Below are 20,141 nucleotides of genomic sequence, written 5' to 3' on the forward strand. Positions count from 1 at the left end.
CACAGTCTGCTACATGTGATTCCTCCTCAGTCCCACCCAGAGCTCAGGGCTCGGGGTCAGACGGGCACAGGGGGGGAAGGGGGTTGAAGATCACGTCGGGAGTCAGGGCTACATGCCAAGGCCCTGGGATGCACGTCAGAGGGGCCCAAGGAGCCGCGGGAAAGAGCTCTGACCTGGCCTCAAGAGGCCATGTCCAAAATAGCTGGCCTTCACGGTGAGCCGACTTGGCCTGGCGCACGTAGGCCTCTGGGCTCCATCATTGCCAGGCTGGCCACAGAGGTCACAGCTATTTCTGGGCTAGCCTGGTGGTAAGAGACATGGTTCCGACACCCCAAAAGGGTTAGTGTGTGAGGGACAGCAGAGGCCCAGCTAAACGAGAGCCCCAGGACACAGGTGGAAGACCTGGTCACCACAGATCCTTGACGTGCAAAGAGAGTGTTGGGGGCCTCACTCCCTCCGGCCGCCCTGTCCACAAGACCTTGGAACATCAGTTTATTGGTCTCCCATCCACCCACTGGCTTCACAGGCCACCACAGAAGTCAAGCCTATGCCAGGCACATGGGCATCAAAGCAGTAGGCCTCCTCCCTGAGACAATGACGTGACCACATCAATGGGCTGCTGCTGGCTGTCCCCAGCTGCTGTGAATCTGAGTTCACAGCAGGAGATTGGTGCCACTAGGCACATGCATTACCCAACACAAGCACACAGCAGCCCCACTCCTGGAGGCCACACTGGCAGAGCCAGTGCTGGCCCAAGCGTACAGCCTCTGCTGAGCCCTACCTATCCCCAAATCATTTCCCTCTCTTTAGCCTGGCCAGCCCCTGTGACATCATATGACACTTGGAGAAACTGAGGCAACTCAGAAAGACTTGGCTTATCCTTTAGCACCACCTTAAAGCTTTAGTTCCCTGGGGTTGCAGACAGGGGACTTACTCTGTCAGCTGCCACACAGCCTTGCCTAGCCTCTGACGTCCGGCTGCGGAACCTACTCCTCACAGAGAATCACTAGCTTGGACCTCCGGTTGGCTCCCTGCTACCTATCTCAAGTATGAGCTGTGTGACATGGAGTGGCACCCTCTACCTTTCTGTGTTCTGTCTGCTCATCTGTGAGATGGATGCTCTAGACGCCTGGTTCTGATGGAGATTCCTTCAGTGTCCAGGATCTAACAGACCTCCTCCCCACCTTCCCAGAGCCCTGAGAGCTGAAATGGACCTGACTCTAGAGCAGGTCCCCACTAGGGCTGAGGACTCACACTCAGGTTGGTGTGCCTCCTGGGTTCTTCAGGAAACAGTCTAAGCAGTCTTCCTGCAGGACCCCTAAGAAACCTCATTCTGGACATGGACACCTCAGGGGAGAGACAGCCAACAGGCTTTCCAGCGTGTGTCTGACACCAATTTAAGTACGGTGAAATGATCTAGACGCCCAATACAGCAACATCAGACTAGGTCACTCTAGGCCCCGCCCTTGATACCCAGCAAGAAGGCACCAGCCATGGCTCACTGCTGCCCATGCCACTGCCTGGTCACCTTGCCCAAACCAATAGGACCAACTTCCCACATGCATAGAAGGAGTAGGTCACTCAGAAAGACCTGGGAGGTGGGCATGAACACTGAACATACCGGACCCAGACCGCCTATATGACCTACATAAACACCTTCCCAGCACCTGGATTGAAGGGAAATTCCACCCGGCATCTGGGGACCAAGTGCAGGCTGGGCTTGCTGGGACGGACCTCCGGACGCTTGGTGAAACACCCACATCCTGGGCTGCCCGCTTTCCTATGGGTCCCAGCAGGAGTGGGTCAGAGGCACCAACACCAAGTTTGAGGCAGATAGGGAGTTATGCACCGTAGGGGCTCCCAACCCAGGATCATAAAGCAGGAAGGACCTGGTGCCCCAATAATAACTCTCAGGGTAAGCTGGGACTTTTGCTCCCAGCCCAGGGCCATAGAGCAGGACCTGGTGTCCTAATAATGGCTCTCTGGCTAAGTTGGGACTTTTGCTCCCGGCCCAGGATCATAGAACAGGAAGGACCTGGTGCCCCGGTAATGGCTCTCAGGGTAAGCTGAGACTTTTGCTCCCAGCTCAGAATCATAGAGCAGGAAGGGCCTAGTGCCCCAGTAATGGCTCTCAGGGTAAACTGGGACTTCTGCTCTATTTGGCATCACTGTGGCTGAGCCACTCACACGTCAGCCAGACTCTGCGGAGGCTCCCAGGGATCCACGGCAAAGCCAGGATCTTTGACTTGTAGAGGCAACACTGTTGACATCTTGGGGACCAAGAGCTAGGGACACGAGCCCTAGCTGCTCTTGTCATGGCTAGACTCTGGGGACCCACAGGGTAGACATACAGAAGCAAGTACCTGAACTGATCACAATGACAAAGAACAGGTCCCCCTCATGGTTCCAGACTCCCCACTGTGTTCATTTCAAGGTCCTCAGGCAGAAGGACAGCAGCACCCCAGTTCCTAGCACCAAACCTTAGTTATCTGAGTACTATCACAACCACTAGGCAAAGCCAAAGGCACCTCAGTCCTTTCCCAAACCCCTGAACACGAGCCCCTAGGCGAGGCTGTTTTCAATGCCTCCTTTCCCATAAAATCCAATAACATGGAATTCACCACCATATTTTACTACTTTTGTTTGTCTGTCTGAGGCAAGTCTTGCTAGCACAGGCTGTCCTGCAGCTCCCTAGCTGAGGCTGGCCTTGAATTCTTCCTACCTCCAGCTCACAAGTGCTGGGATTCCAGGCGTGTACCACCACACCTGACACATGCTGACCATGTGGAGAGCTTCCCTCTGGGTCCGGTATGCCAGGCACAGTGATGCTCATCTGTAACCTCAGCAGTTGGGAAGCCGAGGCAAGAGGATTCTCATGAGTATGAGGCAAATCTGGGCTACATAGTAAGTTTCAAATCAATCCAATCCAAGATGCTGTCCAAGATAGCAAGATGCTATCGATAATGATGATGATGATGATGATGATGATGATGATGATGATGATGATGATAGTGGCCTGGAAGATGGTTCGAACAGGAATGTGCTTTCCACACAAGCATGAAGATCCGAGTTCAATCTCCCGCATCCAGTGAGAAGTGCATGTGTTTGGTTTCCTAGCACGTGGAAGATGGGGACAGGCAGATCCTGGGGTCACAGGTCAACCAGCCTAGCCTAATTGATGAGCTCCAGGCCAGGGAGAGACCCTGCCTCAGAAAACAAGGTACATGACTCCTGAAAGACTCACTATACTCAAGGCTGATCGCTCTGGCCTACACATATACCATACACGCACACACACAGGCACAAGGTGCATACCTACACACATACAATACAATATGAAAGTATTCAGGGCCATGGTTGTTAGTTCACAGTGTTAGGCCATCATCGCCATTTCCCCAATTCCAGAACACCTTCATCACGACAGAAACTCTGCAACCAAGTATGGTGGACACAACTGTAATGCCAGCACTCAGGGAGCCAGCGAGATGGCAAAGATGCTTACTACAAAACCTGATGACCTGAGTTCAATCCCTAGGATCCATGGTAGAAGGGGGAAAGCAACTCCTGCAAGTTTTAATCAATAAATCGGCCAATTAGTCAATCGATGATTGAGTAAATAGATTTAACTAAAAATTGAAGGGGAATTTTGCTTTTAATCCTAGCACTCACGCAGGTGAGGCTGGAGAACTGTTGCCAGTCTAAGGTACACAGCAAGACTTTAAAAACTTGGGTTGGGGCTGTAGCTCAGAGGCAAAGTACTGGTAGAGAATGTGTGAGGCTCTGGGTACCACCGTGCAGCACAGAGAGCAGCCACAAGCGCTCATTCACCTCTTCCCCAGGCCTCCATTTGTGGTTCCCTGTCCTGGGCTTCTCAGTAGAAAAGGATCTCCCATGAAACCACTGTGCTATCTTTTCTTCCGAGATCTCTCGTCTACCATGCCAAATCTTCTCTCGTTCCATTAGCTGAGTAACAGTCCACTGTAGGAACACACCATATTTATCTAGTCCTCAGTTGAAGAACACTTTGATCATTTTGAGCCCAAAGCAGGGACAGTGCTGAACATCGCAAAGGTAGGGGAGGTGGAGCATGCCTCTATGTGTTCTGTGAGATGCTGGGGTCCAGGAGCCCTGGGACAGACACACTGGGAGGGACCACGAAGCCTAGGACTAAGTCTGAGCAGGGAAGTGGGTCATGGTAATAGGGGCGAGATGACAGAAACCAGCCCATACCTAGGGGGCACCTGGTCAGCCCCTTTCCTAGGTCTGGTGGAATTGTGGCAGCATGCAAGGGAAGGTGCGGACTGCTGCCACTAAAGAGACACAAGGTAAACTAAGGGGAGGAGAGGTAGGAGCTCTGGTTGGCCACTGAGCAATGGGGACCTCAGGAGAGTCCAGCTCTCTCCCCTGAGGACAGGAAATGTTTGTCTACGCATGGAAAAGCTGCAACACACTTGGACAAGTAAAGCAAACCCCAGGGCAGGTTAATGAGCTCATTTGGACAGAACCAGAAGCAGACAGTGCTGGTTCCTGGTGGAGTTTGGCAGCTGCCTGTCTCTGGCTGAAAGATCCTGAACACTGGGTTACGAGGGAACAGAGGAGACTTGGTCAGTCACCACCACACGTGCCAGTCACTGTCTGCTCACATAAGCCTTCATGGAGTCCACCCAACTGTGTAGTGGGGTAGGCATCCCCAGGATCAGGTCACTGTGGGACTGTTAAATACACTCCAACAAGACAATGAGAGACAGGCCATCCAAGGGTGGGTGTCCATGGGGGGACCCAGAAGGAGCAAAGGCAGCAATCTTCAGCCACTGTGAGATAAAAGAGTCAGCTTTGGCCAGCACTCGGCTCTCAGAGACACCATGGGCACCAACAGTCCTATGGTCTTCATCCAGGACGGTCCCAGAGTCTAGCACAAGATGACGCCACAGCTCCAGACAGAGGATAGCTGGGAAGGGGGACAGGTGAGATGCGAAGTCAACCACCTGAGGGCCTGGCCTCTGGAGGTAGGACAAACTGAAGTCTGGCAGCTCCTTCTGGGTATCCTAGGTCTTCCGTCTTCTCGGGCACACTGCAATCAGACCCTGACCTCCTCTTAGTTCTCCAGTTGCCCTCACAACCCGGAAGGAAGGCCCCAGAACCTGCAGCTATCCTCTGGCCTTGGCCTTCCTCCCATCATGCAGCTCACCTCCTTTGCACCTGCCTCCCCAGCTGGGTCTGCAAACTGCCAAGCACGGTGCGGCCTCTGGGCCTTTGCACTGACCTTACTGCTCAGTGGTCCTCTCTGCTTCTCCTCCTCAGCACTGAACCTCAGGTCTGGGGACTCTTGGGCTAACACCCATCCATCACCATTGGCTGACCTGTGATCACCACTGTTGCCTGTCACTCGGTCTCCCCACTGAGCGAGAGCCCCACTGAGGTGCGGTGCTTGTCTACCTGATTCTGAGCATCGCACCCAGTAGGTGTTCACTAGATATACAAGTGCAGGAAGTGCCCAGTGAGATCTGGGAAGGACAGGGATTACTAGCCGGTACACCAGGCCTGGCCAGGACCTTGTGGCGAGTGAAGTAGAAAAGGGACGCAGGCAGGCTTGTCCCTTTCCACCAAACCTCCCAAACCCAGAGCCCAAAACAAAGATAGGGACAACCTAAAGTCACCACTCAGGGTCCCTAGAGAGGGAAGGCTCCAACCCCAGGATGCCCTCACCAAGACTACCCATGGTCCCCTCAGAAGACAGCGCATGTCAATAAAGAACCAGAATCACCTATGTACGGAAACACAAAACAAGGAAGCTGAGTATACAGGACCAAGCGAGCCAAGGTAAGAATGCAGCTGGTGGAACCAGGGTGCCAACACAAGACTACGCCATCAGACTTGGGCAGCAACAGGAACCATACTTGGGCAGCACTCCCCATTCCCTAACTGCTGGGGGCCTGTTCTTCCACACAGCTGTGCTAGCCCCTAAATCTTAGACAAGGAGGTCCCTGGCATTTTCTGTGAGTGCCCGGTGACTCTTCAGCAGTCTCTAGTTAGTGCTCAGTGGGGGCTAGCACTGGTGGGGAGCAAGCATTAACCAGTACTTCTAAACACAGCGTTTCCTACATGACAAAGGGCCGGTGAAGGGCATGGGGCAGGCAGACTTCTTATGCATCTCCATCCTGGATGCCTCCCTCTGGAGGCCCACCAGGGTCCCTAAGGATGCAGCCTCACCCTGGCAAAGACCTCCTGAGCGATGTCTCTGGACTCTTTAGGAAGCACACTGGTCACGGGCCTGCTGAGAGCTGCGAAGAAACAGGGAGCACACACCCTCTGCAGACCTCCCTGGCCGGTACAGCCCACTGTACTCCACTGCTGTCCCCTGAACCTTTGAGGACCAGAACCCATCTGTCTACTGCCATGTTCCTAAGGATTGCATGGTATATCCTGTGGATTTTCTGAGTGTTGCCTTCTAGCCTTGCACACATGCCTAGGACCCCACACCAACCTAACTCTGTCCACCCCAATGCCCACTTCTTGGCAGTCCAATGGAGAAGTGGAGGGAAGATCCCCTAAGCTGTGGTATCAGTGGGGTATACCAAGAAAGCATCGTAGTTAGGGTGGCTCCGTCCCAGTTAGGCTGGCACTAGGTGGGGTTAGCCTTACCCTGGGCTCCAGACTCCCAGCCCAGAGGCTAACACCTCTTCCACTGTGCCCGATGCCCATGTTTCTTGGCCACACTTGGGGTTGGCTGTGGTTTAAACACTCCCGCCCATTCCGCTGGGACTTCCAGTCCATCTCAGATTCACTCAGTATCTCGTGGGAAGGCAAGATTAATGGGCTGAGCCAGCATTGACCCCACTCTGTCCCTCTGGTCTCGCGGAGACAGACGATCCTTTTCCAGTCTTGCCACAGTCTCTGAGGTGGGGTACTCTCAGCCCAGCCAGGGTTGAGTGAGGTTGGATCACAGGATGGGGTGTCCCCAGTGTACACAGTAGATGCTTTGAACCTGCCAGTGGCCCTCCTGGGACAGTCAATGGCCACTACTGTGCCCAGGGACAGCTTCTGTTCCCACCCAGACTGGCCCAGTCTCCCTCCAAGTTCTCATGTTCACTTCCTTCAGCACAGAACAGAGCCTCGGAGGGTACTTGTCTGGGAAATCCCAGCACATCTAGGTCTTTGGATAGGGTCTTAAGCCACAGCCTCCCCAACTGGGAAGGGAGGATGGGGAAGGGGAGAAACTGAGGATGAGGAGGCTGTACCTTGACCTCCCCATAGCTGGCTGGGGCAGGGATGTGTGACCCCAGGGCCCACCCAACTCCCCAGGGCAGGAGGGAAGCCAGGACAGGCACAAGACTGCCAAGAACCCAGGCCACAGGTCCCACAGGGTTCAAGGTCCCTCCTGGGGCAGGGCAGGCCTAGCTGGCAGTGTTCGTGGGAACCGTCCCCAGGCCCTGTCAGTCACACTGAGGCCAGCTACTAGACAGTGGAGCTGTCACAAATGCCAGGGCATCTATACAGGCATGGCCTGTGAGGCAGAAGCTCAGGCCCCTAGGCCTAACCAGCCAGGCGAATGACCAGACAGGAGTTCTGGGAAAACCGAGAAAGGGGCAAAGAAGGATCTGCAGGGCCCAAACCACAAGGACCGGTGCCATTTGTGCCTCCAGATCTGTCTGCTTCCCTCTCCTCTACCCCCAGGCCAGTGTCTGAGAAGTCAGCTTTTCACTCCCAGGGGCCCCTTCCCTCCCAAGGCCACATCCTCTTCCTGTAAGATCTCTTCAGTGTCTAAACCACTCCTCCCCCACGCAGCCTCCACCTGGTGGTCTAGACACAGTAAAGAGTCCCCACCAGTTCTCAAGACCCCACGCACAGCACAGACCACCCCCGGCTAGAGTCCAAGGACCTTTCGCCTGTATCCTGTTAAGTCTCAGGAGCAGAGGCTACTGGGCCTCCTCTGGGTGGGGGAGGGGTGTGTGAGGAGGGGATGGATAGACAGATTGCCCCTGGATGACTGGCTCAACCCCACTCCAGCCCAAACACCCAGCTCCCAGCCCTGCCTAGCTCTGTTCTCCTGGCTCCCTGCCCGCCTCGCTCTACCAGGGGACTCCATAACACAGACCATAAGCCACTGGCTGTCCTCACAGGCCTGCAGGGGCCCCTGGGGACAGCCCTTCCGGTGACTTCCTGCCAGGGAGTCTGGGGGAGGGTAAATAAGCCCTCCAGATGGCTTCCTGCACTGGGTAGTCGTGGGAACTGCAGCTAGTGGGAGGAGACAGAGGCAGGGAAGCCAGGAGGCCTGTCTCGCTTCAGCAGAGGCCACAGCAGTGTCCCCAAACAGAGGCTTCACACCTACTGACAGGGAAGGAAACTGAGGGCCTGAGAGTCAAATGACAGCAGAGACCAGCAGCAGGATCTCCTGTGAGCTAATCACATCCTCCATCACTAAAAGAACAGGAGCCACAGCTGTGCTGGGCTCCTCCCACACGCACCTGGAGGCTCCCCACTCTGGCTCCGCATAAACAAAGAGCCCGAGAGCTAGGTCAGACCACTCACTCTGCAAGGGTATACCAACAATGTGCCTTCCACCTTCCGCTTTGCACAACCACTTCCCAACTGTGCCACCTGCAGGAAGCCAGCCCCAGACGGCGGCTTCTCACCTCAGAAAACTGGCTGGGGTGGAACGGAGTGGTAAGAGTAGCCGCTCCCAGGTTACCTTGAGGACTAAAGAGGTACCCCCGAACTAGTATCCACCACCAACCCAAAAGAGCTTAGCAACGACCTGTCCAGGTAATGTGGGCTGCACCCCACTGGCCTCTTCCTCCACACCATGACACCACCACTGCCCAGAAGCCCACCTGACTACCTAGCAACAGGGTGTGGGGGGAGTACCCATTCTGCCACAAAACCTCTAGGTCATAGAGCCATATGTATCAGGAAGGTGATTGCTACCCCTTGTAATCCTGCTCAGTTTGTGTGGGTCCCTCTAGGACAGGGCTACCCCTCTCTACTTTTCTATGAAAAATGCAGCTTCAGAGAGACCCAGGGAGGCAGAGCAAGGCCAAGGCCTGTGGCCTCATCCTCCGTACAGCAGTCAGGACAGTAGCAATGGTGTAATGTGGGCTCAGGGCCAGCAGATGGGACTAAAAGACTCACACAGTGCCCAAACGCACGTCCCTAAGCTATCCAGAATGTTCGTTATAAATGGGGAGGGGGGAGGGGAAGCAGGCAATAAACAACAATCCTTCTAGACCCAGGGACCAGAGGCCCGCGGTCAAGGCCATGGGAAAGTCCAAGCACGATGTTGGCATCCTGTTCCTGTAGGGCTGAGCATTCAAGGAAGCTCTTCCCTAGGCTGTTTACAACAAACGTGCCCAAATCTATAACCTGACCCATGAATGGGGTTTAACCATTGCTCTCCTGTGTGTGAGCTCTGGAACCATTGTAGGTCTACACCAGCCCCAAGAGCATCACCTGACAGAAAGGGAAATCAAAGCACCAACAGACAGCACTTCCACACGTCACAGACCTGAGAGAGAGAGATCAGGCGCGTGCCTGCCTGATAACATCCAGTTCAGTGGAGCAGCCCAGCGCAGGTAGCCAGGAAAGAGGCATCCAGGACAGCTCTGTACTGACATGCCACCATGAATCTACTATGGGGCCTGTGCTCCACTCCAAGCTCCTAACTGCAAGTCTGAAAACTGAAGCCAGGAAGGGCAGGGCAGGCCAAGATCCATCCAAGGTCAGTATATTCAGAGCCATGTCTATGTTCCCCAAGGCCAGTGGAGGGGGCAGGGATATCACTGGGGAGGGACAACCGGGAGTCCTGGGCACCCCTAAGCTCTGCGCAGCAATTCCCAGCACATGTTGGGCCTCTGGGCAGCCAGCCAGAGGGAAACTGACCCTGGAGGAGGGGCTGCAGCGCTGCCCTGACCGGGAGATTAGAGGGAACTGCTTGCCTTGGCAGAGTTTCAGGGCCAGTGGGCATTGCCAGAGAGAGCTTCCAGAAAGTAGAAGCATCCTCTCTGGGGCACAGGCAGCGGGGACCAGCAAGGGACACAGGGAGCCACTGTAGAAGCCATGATGGATGGGGCAGGAGGGCTTGATCCCGGGTGGGACAGGGGATCCTCCAAACACAGCTGAACTTCTTTCGGGAATCCTGAGTCACAGGAAGGCTCAGGCAGAGAGCAGTGGGAGCCCTGGTCCCATGGGAAGGGGACAGGACAGGCAGGCCGCAGTAGGCCCACCTCCTCTTCTGGGCCAGCCCTGGCTTTGAGTGTGTCTGGTAAATTCGAGGCCTTGGGAATGGACTTCCATAGGATTCCACAGATCCCAGGAGGAGAAAGAGATAAGAGAAGCTGGGGAAAGAAGGTTCAAAAGACACTACAGAGGGGAAACTGAGGCCTAACAGGAGCCTTCTAGCTAAGTGGTCATCTGTCACGTCACTCAGAACTAAAGACGAGACTGGGGCAGCCTGGTCAGCTAGACCTATAGTACCCTGACCCTGATTTTTCTTTGGTTTGTTGTTGTTGTTGTTGTTGTTGTTGGGGGATGGGAGGTTTCTAGGCAGGGTTTCTCTGTATCTTTGGAGCCTGTCCTGGAATTCACTCTGTAGACCAGTCTAGCCTTGAACTCAGAGATCTGCCTGCCTCTGCCTCCTAAAGACTGGTATTAAAGGCGTACACCACTGCCTGGCCTGACCCCGATTTCCTAAGTCAGACCTGTGCCGGCTTACCAGTCCTCAAGTCATTTAAAGCCTCCTCCAGATGCCTCAGTCCCAGGGGCCTACAGAAATCCACTGGGCATAGGTCGGGCTCCAGCCCACCAGCGCTGCCCTAGAGTGCTCTGCCGCTCTCTCTTGCTGTCCACCGCTGATTCGAAGGAGAAATTGAGGGACGGAAACACAGTCCTCTGAGGTCAAGGGAAGCCAATCTTCCACCTGACGCCACCTGTGGAAGGATGTTAGGCCCCTGGGGATACATACCTCAAACCGTACGATCAATCAGGGGTGTGTCCGAAACACAGCCAGTCATGGGTCTGGTCCAGCCTTGGGCAAAAAACAGGGGGATCCTCACCGGAAGGCCACCCACTAGGGAACCTGGACCCTAATCCCACCTTGATCCTGATCACTGGCCCATTCAGTCCCTTGTACCTACTAGGACCCAGTAACCTCTGCCTGTGCCTCAACCTGGCCCTGTCCAGGGGCTCCAGTCCGGCACGTCCACGCAGGCCTCTCCTTCCCTCCCTAGTCTGCACGGACTACACAGGCCCCCGAAGAGCAAGCAGCAAAGGTGGAACTGAGCAGAGTTAGGCTAAAAGGCAGGGCAGCAGGAGGGGCCATGTCTAACTCAGGGCTGATTTCTGGAATATATTCTCCTAGACTCCTTCTGGCCCCAGTGCCAGAGGATAGCAATGCCTTGCCGTAGTGGCCCAAAGGTCACTTCCTTTAGAAGGGCAAACAGCAGTCTGGAGAGACTGGGTGAGTTACCCCACTGTGGTGCCCAGACCTGGAGGTAGGATCCCCCTTTTGAAACACTCACCCCGAGCCTCACATCACCCACACCAACACCCCCCACCCAAGTTCTGTCCCCAGTGATCAGGTCATGGGACCCAAAAGTCATCATTACTAGGAGCCATTTAACCCCAGGATGTGGCAGCCTTGCTGGGCCTCACCTCAGGTTCTGCAGCAGCTGAAGGATGGGTCCTATTGTGGCAGACATGGCCCAGGACAGTATCAAGACGAGCCCAACACCTCGTAGGCCTTCCATACACTCTGGCTAATATAACCCCAGAACCTGTTCCCCACTGCTTTGTAAAACAGGCTATCATTCCTGCCTCCCCAGATGACAGTGGCCCAAGACATTAATGCTGACCCTGAGGTAGGGGGACGATGGCGGGAATGTACACAATGGCTCACTAGGGTGGGAAAGGCAGAGATCAGAGGCAACCCACTGCTGGGCACCAGCCTCAGCCAGCAAACTCCTGTCTCCCTAGCTGTGTCCAGTAGATCCTCAGTAGTCTCAAAACAAGGGTCAGGCCCCTGGCTCAGCCCATCAGCTAAACAGTGGCTATAACATGTGACTGAAGAGATATTGAAGTCATGTCCAAACTGGTCCAGCCCAGTTAGGGTCACCTGCCCCATCACCTCTGACTCAACCCTGCAAGTGTGACCTTTACCCTCCACATAGGTACACCAGCACATCATGGACAGCCACACTGTGGGCACTCACACTCTTCATGGACAAGGAGAGCCAAGATGCCTGCTGGGAGTTCAACTATACACACCCAGTAACCTTGGAGCTGCCTGTTCCTGATGTCCCCAACCAGACCATGAGAACCCACAGCCTTCCACTAACCCATCCCCAGAAAGCACACATAGTACCACAGCGATGGGCCTGGGCTCTAGCCCTAGATGGCAACATCCAAAGCCCTGCTCAACCAGCAGGGTGCCCCAGGCACATCCCCATACCTGTAGGTCCTACAGAGCTGTAAGACAGAATAATAACCCCCTAACTTGGGTGAAGGCATGGAGAAAGATGTCCAAAGGGCCTTGTGGTCACCACCAATGTCACCAGACACTACTAAAGAGTCCTCTCCTGTACTGGCACCTTCCCAGCACCTGGCCATGCAGTGATTGAAACCTGAGCTTCCACACCGGGCTAGTCGGCTTGCTCTGGGTAGGGCAGAAGGGATCTACTGCAGCCGAGCCAGGGTGGTGTGTGGTCTGCAGTAAAGACCACACAGCTTCATTCCAACTCCTCCTCCGGCAGACTCCACATCTGGGGCAGGCATCTGTGAGGCACCAGGGCCTCTTGTGGAAGGGAGACAGGCAGGTGGGCACCAGGGGGCCCATGTGCTCTGAACTTCAAGGAAGGGTGGAGCTTTCCAGGGAAGGTGACTGTGTACACACTGTCACCCCAGGGTCCCTTCCAAGGGTTCTGCGGAAAAAGACCTGAGAACTAATGCTCCCAGGTTGAGAGTTCCATGCCGCATGAACATCAGGTGGCCAACAGACGCTCCTGAGTCTCAGTTCCGTCATTACAGTGACAGAAGAGACCCCTCCAGGCCACCATCTTCACGAGGCTAGCAGCCTGTTCCTTGTCTGAACTATCCCTGACCTAACAGCCTTGACCCAGCTTAAAATGACTATGGTGAGGTTTTGGTGTGCCGGCCTGAGGCACCCCTTGATAGGAGACACACAACCTCGACCAGGTGAACGCCTCTGGAGCCTTCAGAACCCCACAGCCCCGTTCTCTCCCTCAGATCCTCATCTATGCTTCATTACCCTGTTCACTGTGATATAACACAGCTTGGGGCTGAACTTTTGGTGGCCCCAGGACCATCAGGAGTCCCCTCTATGTCCCTCCACTTCAGGGCCAATTGGAGGATATAGGGGAGGCTTTTTACATGTACACTGCCAACCTAAGACCAGCCCAGTCCACTGCACTCCAGATCTGTAGAGAATCCACTGGTACCACACCACGCCACAGCCCTCTGCCGAATACAAGACCTCCTCTTGATCCCAGAGGAAGTGCTGGGTGGCCCCTATTGACTGAGCCTTATACCCATCTTCCCAGCACGTATCTATTGTCGCCCCAATCTTACAGGAGCCAAAACTTCAAGACTAGATCGTTCAGAAACTAGGAAGCCAAGCCGAGCAGTGATGGGGCACTCCTTTAATCCCAGCACTAGGGAGACAGAAGCAGGCAGATTTCTGTGAGTTCAAAGTCAGCCTGATCTTCAGAGTGAGTTCCAGGACAGCCAGGGCTATACAAAGAAACCTTGTCTTGAAGAGAAGAAAAGAAAGAAATGAGGAAGCCAGTTTTGGGCTAGGCCCAGCCTCACATAGCTACACACATATAGATAGATGGTAAAGGGAATATACAGGGACCAAAGGAGCAGGACAGTAGCGGTGGCCAGGGTGGAGTGTGCGGGCTTCTTGTAGGGGGCACCCTCACAAGGAACAGGTGAGAGGGCAGCCCAGACAAAGGGTCCAGCACGGGCTGCCATAGCACACAATCCCATCACAGCCATCAGGGTCCAGCACGGGCTGCCATAGCACACAATCCCATCACAGCCATCAGGGTCCAGCATGGGCTGCCATAGCACACAATCCCATCACAGCCATCAGGGTCCAGCACGGGCTGCCATAGCACACAATCCCATCACAGCTATGGGGTCCTGTTCTTCGGGAGCAGAGGCGTGAGGAAATAATCATTGATCCGCCAGCTCCAGTCCCAGCAACTCTTGGCTCTGTCCCTGGACAGATGCCAATGGGACACTACTTCACCTTCCTAATGCATCACCATCACCACTAGGCAGCAGAAGGCTTGTGCCATCCCCAGTCCAGCTCTGTGCACGGTATCCCAACGCCACGGCAGTGAGGTCAGGCAGGCCGCTTGGCAGCACTCACACCCCAGGGAACTCGCCAAGAGTCTGAGGCAGTGAGTGCCAGCTTCCCCAGCCAGAGGTCCTCTTGTCATTTCCAGCCCACCGCCACGCAAGCTGCCTGCAGGTCTGAGCAAGAGGCCCTCATTCGGCTCCCCTTCTGCTACACTAACCACACGGGCTGGCCACTCTCAGCCAAGCCCTGTAATGGCAGGAGACTGGGGAAAGTCCTCCCCAGTTGGTGGGGAAGAGGTCCTGGCGGGCTCCTGTTTCAACATCTACAATGACCATCTGTCCAGACAGCTTACTTCAACTCTATCCATCAGCCACCAGGGTCCTGAGCCTACCACCAGCACCTCCACGTCGAGCACCAGGCGTGGCCAAGACAGGGCGCCTAGTAAACATCTTGGGGTGGCCAGCTCCTTCTTGAGGGGACATTTAGGAACATTCCTGTGGCCTTAGAGCAGCCTCCCATTCACAATAATAGAGTAGGGGCAAGTGGAAGGAGCCCCTAGGCTGCTTCAGTGCTGGCCACAAGCTCCACGTGTTGTCCACACTCCTAGTTGCAGTCCAGGCAGAGGAAGAAGGCTCTGATAAGGCCCAGTCTTAAGGGTTAAAGCTAAGTCCACTTCTCCGGTGCCTGGATCATCTGGGGACGGCGGTTAATAATCTCGTGGGAGGATTTAAGGCCACAGGCACTGTGTGCAGTGACTTGTACCACCCAAAGAGTTCACTACACTGACTTCAGCACCAAAACTGTTTCCTCCAGAGCATGCAGCCAAAAAGAGGTGCACCACTTACCCATGGGACGCAGCACACTGTGACTAGCGGCCTGGAACCCACTCTGCCCCTCAAGGATGGGGCCAGAGGGATGGTCACTCTACCTGCCTTGGGGCTAAGCACGCCACCTAGCTCATGCTTGCCGCTCCAAGGGAGAAGACCCCGAGCCCATCAGGAGTCACCTGCTTAACCCGGCTGCACTGCCCCTGGACATGCTGCAGCAGCACCCCTGCTCCTGCTGCAGCCCCATGGATAATGAGGTGCTGTCCATCTGGCCTGGCCCAGGATGCCTGAGTCAGGACTCGGTTCCTACGGATCCAAGACCTTGTGCCCAGTTTCCAGGGGTGACCTGCTGACATCCACGCGGGAGACAGAGATGGCTATGGAGTCCTACGCCCAAAGCTATGCAGAGAAGGAAACTGAGGGGCGCCCCAAATTCTGGGTAGGAATCTTGGGGAGGATGAAAACCGGGCAGATGTTGGGGGAATTTTCTGCACCTCTAGAAACGGGAGCAGAGTCACCCCTTCCAAACCCATGCAAGTCTGATCGACACACCAAGGAAACAGCTGGCTACGTCCCCACGCCTGGCCTCCCTGCGGCTCCAGCCCCGCACGTGGCAGCCACTAGCCGGGTTCACGCAGGGGCGGCAGCGGGGTGCGGCCCCCACCGGGAGCAAACACACAGGCCGCAGCGCGCTCCCGCCGGAGCGGCTCCGAGGCGGCGCCCCCGCCGACGGCCCCCTGCGCGCTCCCGCCCGAGCGGCGCGGTGGAGACTGACCTGGCGGTCCGGGAGCCGGCGCCGGCACGACGCGGAGGGCTCGGCACGCGCGCGCACAGGGACGCGGCCTCAGCGCCGTCAGGACGTGCGCGCGCGGGGGAGCGGCCTCGGCGACGCCGTCTTGGGGCGCGCACCGGGTCACGTGGGGGCACAGCCCAATGGGAGCACCCCTGTGCAAGCTGTCGCAAGCGCGCGCGTCTCTTCCAGGCCTGGGGGCAACCCCTAGGCACTGACCTGGTCTATTCTTCAAACCCTGACACCTAAGCAACCCAGACTAGAGAGCCTCCTTGGAACTTCTAGAGCCCCCTGCTTTCCCATAGGTCTCATAAAGCAAAGGCCCTCGCGCAAGGAAAAATTGGCTGGTGCAGGGGCCAGCAGGCAACAGTCTTCAAGCCTGGGGATTTATGATCAAGTCGAGTTTGAGACCCCTTGTGCTAAGCGGATTCTGGGGGTAGGGCACTTCCGAGAACAGGCTGAAAGACTAGCCCCCCCCCCCCCACCCTGATTGTCCCCTGCCTCTGTGTTAAATAGACTGTCCACCCTGTGGAACCTTCAAGATGTACCCTTCAAAGTGCCACACCCACCCAGCCCTGTGCTCCTGTACCAATGCCAACACCAACCCAGTCAATCAAACTTCCCGATTGTTCTCTTCCCTGCTCCAAAGATGACCATTCATCTGTTCTTCCTCAGTGGCAGGAACGACACCAGAAAGCTGACATGAAGACCTTCTGTGCATCATCCTGCAAGGACACCATGAAAGACAGAAACCCCATCTTGTCCCCAGGCCACCTAACCATGTACTTAACTGCTGTCATCTCACCCTCTCCCAAAGCTCTTCCCCAAATAAGTCAGTTGCCTTCACCTCTCAGGACCCTCAATGTGGTGTATTTCATCAAAGATCCACAGAGAGGTCAAGGTAAACCAGGCATATCCAGTCTGACGTCCTAGGAGAAAGTCCATGGTCCGAGCTCTTCTGTGAATTCAGTACCTGTTTCAGCAGCCCACAGACCATCTCACCACAGGACTGTGTGTCTTTGAATTGCTCGTTGTTTGGTTTTGTGAGACAGGGTCTCTCTGTGTAGCCTTGGCTGTCATGGAACTGGCTCTATAAACCAGGCTGGCCTTGAACTCAAAGAGATCCACTTGTTTCTGCCTTCCAGATGCTGGAATTAAAGGCGTGCGCCACCACCGATCATCAAGTTGCTGATTTTTTAAACTGTTGTACAGTGCCTTCCTCCTTACTTTCCCCCTACACGTTCCCTCAGCTCCTATCCAAAACCTCGGGTGTTTTATCCCAGCAATTGTGCTGGGGACAGTGGGTTTGCCTTCCATTCAGCCTCTGGAAGCCATGAGTTCCCATCCCACCCAGGCCCTGGCAGCCAGAGGCCAGAAAGAAGACACAACTAACCTGATGGAGTCCAGCCCATGTTTGAGACACTTGCTGATGCCAGACCACGTGTTCAAAGCCAAAGTTCCAAAAGTTCTCCTCCTCCCGTGGAGGAAGCTCTGCAGCCCTGTTTTATAGATTCCCCAGCAGAAGCTCAGGGGATGCAGAGTGGAGAGTCAAATTCAGACCTAGCTAGCCAGTACCTGCCATCTGCTATTAGTGGACTGGAAGGTCCTGGGCATGTGGGAGGGGTGGAGTAATCTTGAGGTTTCCTATGGGAAATCTCAGGCTGTCTTAGTCTATACAATGAATGACGAGATGAGGGTCGGGCAAGGGAAAGGTAGAGGCTGAGTCAGATGCTTCCCAAATTCCAGGCACAGAGCTGTTCGCGTAGGAACTGGAGATGTGGACATAACCCCCTGAAATCATCCTGTCTCCCTGCCTTAGACCTGTCTGGAACAGAAGGACCCAGAGCTGCCTACCCCCAGGGGCAACAGGCTCAGCAGATTAGCTCAGAGGACAGGGATGAGGTCAATGCTAAGTGGATTTCCAGGAAGCCACCTCCAGCCACCAGGCCTAGCCCCAGGTCAGCAAGTCTTTAAAGGAAGAGCCCTGGCTGGGGAAACGCTGAGCTAGCCATAGGATGTAGGCTGATGCAACGGAAGTGACTTGTGAGCCCCCTCCTTGGATTGCATGATGTCATCTCTGACTTGGCTCATTTCCTCCATCCATAGAGAGAGTGGTAGTAACAGTTATAATCCTAGGGTCATGGAGAAGATCGAGCAAGACAGCTTGGCCCATCCTTGCTTTGTTTTGCCTGCCCAAGACACACCCTTTCAGTGTAAATGCATAATAAGGCTCCTTCCTGAGCACAGCCATGAGCAAAAAGACAGAGTTTGTGGTAAAAGGAAGGGAGGAGAGAATGCAGAGAGCATCCAAACAGAATGAGAAGCCATCATGAGGCCAGGCTCTGGACCACCTCACATCCTGATTAGCCTCCGTGGCTGTGACCATTCTGAAGAGCACAGCCCTTCCCTCACTGGCAGAGCCTATCATCCCTCTCTGATGGCACTGAGCCCCAAATGACAGAGAAGTGACCACAGGCCAACCCTCTACCATCAGGGAAGTCAGTAGAAACACATGCCAGGATCTTGTCCTGCTGCCCTGGGGTATCCTCAGTCTCCTGTCCTGCTACCCTGTGGTGTCCGGAACATGTGGCCTGAAGTTTTATAACCAGGGAAGCTTCAGGAACACACCTGTGTGTTGACGTCCTCACTTCAGAGCCCCCAGGATAAGTCATCTGAAGCCAAATCCCATCGCAGGCTCTGCTGTGAAGGGGACAGAAGACAAGAAACATAGACAGCTGGAGGCAAGCCAGGCCTTGGGACATCATGGAGGAAGAACTGTAGAGACGGTGCTTGTGCGGCTCACTCCTGGGTGTCCTGTTGGGTAGCTGGGCCACCGCCGTGAAAGCGCACAGTTATCTGTGGTTTAGTTGTGTGGTGCCTGTTCACCATGGTGAACAGCATCCAAGTAGTCTGAACCAGCCAAACTGTGGTAAGCTGGAGGGCTGCGGCCAAACAGATTCATTCTGGCCTGGGATCCCATGCTAAGCAGATAGCCAGCCAGGCACTCAGTGGATCCTCTGTGGCATCAACCTCCAAGACGGCATCTCAGAGCCCCCTGGGATATTCCCTCTAGGGATATATGGGTTTCCTTACCACTCAGGGACCAATGTATTCCGTAAGTCAAGGGGAAGACTAGGCGAGAAGCTGAGATTCCCATGCATGATCTAGCATCAAGAAGCTCAGTGTTGCCGGGTGGTGGTGGCACCCGCCTTTAATCCCAGCACTCGGGAGGCAGAGGCAGGCAGATCTCTGTGAGTTTGAGGCCAGCCTGGTCTACAAGAGCTAGTGCCAGGACAGGCTCCAAAAGCTACAGAGAAACTCTGTCTCGAAAAATAAAAAAAAAAAGAAGCTCAGTGTCTTCTGTTGGTCCCACTGGCATGAAAAAGGAAGCTGGAGCCCATGAAGGCTGAGACTCAATAGGTCCTACAGCAACATAGCAGGTTCCTGTGTGGGACCAAGATGCTTTTGTCCCCAGGATGGGATGGAAGGTGACTAGTGTCCAAGTGGAGCTCCTGAGACTACCAGAGCAGACGGTAAGGGGTGGGGACTGTCAGAGTTTGCATCTTTTCATGAAGAGTGACAAAGGCAACTCCCTTTTCAAGCTTAGAACCTTCTGGCTCCTAATGACACATTTGTTGAGAATTGTAACAGGCTTCCCGGCTCAGGATATAGATGGGAGCCAGGGATCCCACTCAGACATCCCAGGTGCAGCAATCATATGAACCTAGGCCTCAGAGGGAGCCGTTCCTGGTGTCAGGTCTTGAACAGAGGCCTGCCAACCGGTAGACACTACAGATAAGCAAAAAAGGATGTGGGAAGGCCAAGGCCAGCCTCTCAGGAATGAAGCTGAGACTCAACAAGCAGAAAGCATGGGGACCCCAGAGAGTGCCCTGTGGTCAGGGTGCCCAGAAAACAAGAGGCGTACCTTAGGGGGACAATATTGCCTCCTTGAGGGAAAGAGACAGGTGTGTCCCTACATCCAACCCTCCTGGTCCCCTGACTTCATCTGGCACTTGCCACTGTCTTTGGTCACTCCAGCACCTGGAAGACCCCTTTGAAGAAAGCTCCTGCCAGTGACAATGCCAAGAAACGAAGCTGCCCACTAAATGCCTCCTTCCAGGGTTAGAGAGTCAGACATGGCATGTTAGCGCCCCCTGGTGGTGTTCCTGGTCAGGGTTGATCATGTGCGCCCTCCAAGCACTGGCTT

The 20,141-nt window shown here is 55.0% G+C and overlaps 1 protein-coding gene across 1 annotated transcript in view; it reads right to left on the reverse strand.

Moving 5' to 3' along the window:
* The window catches only part of Ptp4a3 (protein tyrosine phosphatase 4A3), a 32,917-nt gene extending 16,907 nt beyond the window's left edge, over positions 1 to 16,010 (reverse strand). The window contains exon 1 of the mRNA XM_041672099.1: positions 15,920 to 16,010. The gene's annotated coding sequence lies outside the window, so the exon portion shown is untranslated. The remainder of the gene's footprint in view (positions 1 to 15,919) is intronic.
* Between the last annotated feature and the right edge of the window lie 4,131 nt (positions 16,011 to 20,141).

This window comes from Microtus oregoni, unplaced genomic scaffold (genome assembly GCF_018167655.1).
Source record: "Microtus oregoni isolate MIOR12 unplaced genomic scaffold, Mior012 000022F_ref0000154, whole genome shotgun sequence".
Classification (NCBI taxonomy): Eukaryota; Metazoa; Chordata; class Mammalia; order Rodentia; family Cricetidae; genus Microtus; species Microtus oregoni.